Genomic DNA, 2,961 nt, shown 5'->3' with positions numbered 1-2,961 from the left:
AGGTGCCTGCCACAATGCCCAGCTATTTTTTGGTTGCAGCTGTCATTGTTGTTTGGCGGGTCCAGTCTGGATTCGAACCTGCCAGCTCAGGTGTATATGGCTGGAGCCTGAAGCCCCAGCTGCCTGAGAGGGCCAATCGGGCTGCTTAGTTTTAATCTATGTCCCAGACCACTGATTGAGCAGTATTTCATGTCATAGTTTTCTTCCCAGGGCTGAAGCTCTGCTACCTAGCAGAGACCCCCTGGACCTCAGTCCCAGGTTTCTTGTCCATTTTACCAGCCTTCCTACGGAGCACAGGAAGAGAGGGTCTGCTACCTTCCTTCCTCCCCAGCGGGGAACTTCAGCACAAAAACCTAAGGTGACACAGTCTAGGAGGGGTATGGCAGTATGTGTGTATATGGGGTCTGAGCTCAGCCTGGGGCAGGAAGTAGACCTGGATGGAACAGTCCCAATGCTGCTGACTGCAGCTGCTGTCCCCTGTATGACTCCAGCCAGTTGTTCAGTGGGGGCAGAGCAGTGGCCTAAAATCACGCCTCAGCAAAATCCAGGTTCTGACCTTTGTTCCTTTAAATTGAGAACCACCTGGGAACCCCCTGCAGCCAGGCTTGATTCTAGAGGAACAAAGGATCTCCTGGTGGCTGAAGACTTTGTACCCAGGGCTTCCTTCCTCCCAGACCAACACCCTCCCTCCCCCACCTCTAGCCTTCAGTGTCCCAGGGCTTTGGGAAGGAGGTGGGAGCAGGGGTGAGCTTCCTCTTCTTCCTGTAAACCCTCACTGCCCACCACCATAAAAAGTTCAAAAGGTGAAAACTGGCCTAGTCCACACCACCACCATCCCCAATACTGGTCCCTTCCCCTAAAGTCAACAGGTGTAACTGCTGGATCTTTCCAGAGATATTCTACGCCTTTGATACACACAAATGAAACACATTTTTCTCCCTTTTCTACAAAAACAGCAGCTTTCTAAGCACACTGACCTGCCCATTCCTTTTTTCACCTAATGAGCTCTCTGGATGACTGTTTCCACTCAGTACATTGTGCTTCCCATTCTTCCTGCTACTGCTGCATTTGAACCGTGGTGTGAATGCTCTGCAATTTGAATGCCCTGTCAGCTAATGACAACTTTTAGGCGTGTGCAGTATTGAGTAACAGCAGGCACTTCCGTGGACATAGCTGCAGGGAAAATCCAGAGGTTGCATTACTGGATTGAAGGTGCTGTGCTCCTGTTATCTTGGTTCAGGAGCCCAGAGGCTCCCTCCCACAAGGCTCACCCTAATGCTTACTGGGTAACCGGCTACCACACGCATCTCTGGGCCCCAGCTCTCATCTTTTGGTGTGATCAAACTTTTTGATCTTTGCCAACTAGGTGAAAGAAAAGCCATTTAAGTGTTTAGTTTTCATCTCACTTCCTAGGAAAGTTGATGCCCATTACTGTTCATTTGCATATCTCTTTCAGGAATCCAGTTGCTAGGTATCCTTTGGTCATTTTCTGTTAGTATTGATTCGTAGCTCTTTTGTATTTAATTTTATTGAGATTAGCCCTTTGTGATATTACTTGTAAGCTTGCTTCTTCTTCCACCACCCCCCACCCCCAGTTTATGGTTCGTTTTTAAGCTCACTTAAGTAGGGTTTTTTTGTTTTGTTTTTGTCGGGGGCCTGCTTTGAACCAGCCATCTCCAGTATATGGGGCCGGCGCCCGACTCCTTTGAGCCACCGGCGCCGCCCAACTCACTTAAGTAGTTTTGCTCTGCACAAAACTTTTTCCTTTACAGTAGTTAAATTTCTCAGTGTTGCCTCTAATGTCTTTGGGGGTTTGTTTCATACTTAGAAAAGTATGATAAAGCTTCTGATAAAGCTTTATCTGATTCTGATAAAGCTTCCCCAAATTTTCTTCTAGCTTCTAGCCTGTAGCGCTTTTGTGGCTCCTTTTTTATGGTTAAATCTTTAATCTGTTTTTTGGAATCCATTCCAGGGTAAAGTGTGAGGAGTTAATCCGGCCACTTTTACCGTGCAAGTGTTTTTACACACTCATAGCAGCTCTTCGGTATGAAGTGGGGGCTGCAGGGGGGCAGGCCTGGGGTGAGTCAAGCTCCGCGAGGCCACAGCTCTGGCCCATGAGTGCTGGTTAGGAACCAGCGCAGGACTCTGCCTCGCCATGAGGACTTTGGGTCCAACCTCTGCATCCCAGCCAGAGGCCAACGCTCCCTCCCACCCGCAGTCCCTAGTAACTCTCTGCGGCCTAGTCACCTGCCCCACCCCAGCGGGCCCGGTTGGCTGAGACATGCCCCGCGGAGCTCCCAGCGCCTCCAGGAAGAAGTTTGGGGCACTGTCACTCCCCACCGCCTCGCATCTTCCAACTGATGCCCCGCAAGACCCCTGAGTCGCGCGCTCTGCCGGCAACTCTGGGTCGTGGGTGACACCTCCGTCCTGCGCTGCCCTCGGTCCGGCGTGACTCGTCCACTCCCCGAGACCCTTATGCGCCCCACGTAACCCCGCATCCTCTCCTGTCCGGTGTCTCCCAAACGCTGAGAGCCAGGTTATAAATTCGCGTATCCTCTCCTTAGTATCCTCTTCCCTCACGCGCTCTTTCTTGATCAGGTCTCCCACCGCCCACGCCCCTCGGACCCGGGTTCCCGCGCCCCTCCCCGCACGCCCGATACCCCACCTTCGATCCAGCTCCCCGCGCCACTGGTCCTGCCCCGCACCCACCCATCCGCAACCCTGGGACCCAGCTCCGGCAGTCGCTAAGACCAGGTTCTCTGCCCCCTCCCGCTAGCGCCCTGGCGACCCGGCTCCCCGCGGGGCGGGGCCTCGCAGGCGGAAGTGCCCGGGGCGACGGCGGTGGGGACCAGCCGGGCCATGGGAGCCCGGTGCAGAGACTGCGGCGGCGGCCGCAGAGGCGGCGGTGGCTGCCCGGGTGGCGGCGGGGGGGGGGGGTGGGGGGGGCGGGGCGGGTAGCGC

Source organism: Otolemur garnettii, unplaced genomic scaffold, assembly GCF_000181295.1.
Source record: "Otolemur garnettii isolate 467f Iridium unplaced genomic scaffold, OtoGar3 scaffold00044, whole genome shotgun sequence".
Taxonomy (NCBI): Eukaryota; Metazoa; Chordata; class Mammalia; order Primates; family Galagidae; genus Otolemur; species Otolemur garnettii.
This window is presented reverse-complemented; position numbering follows the sequence as displayed.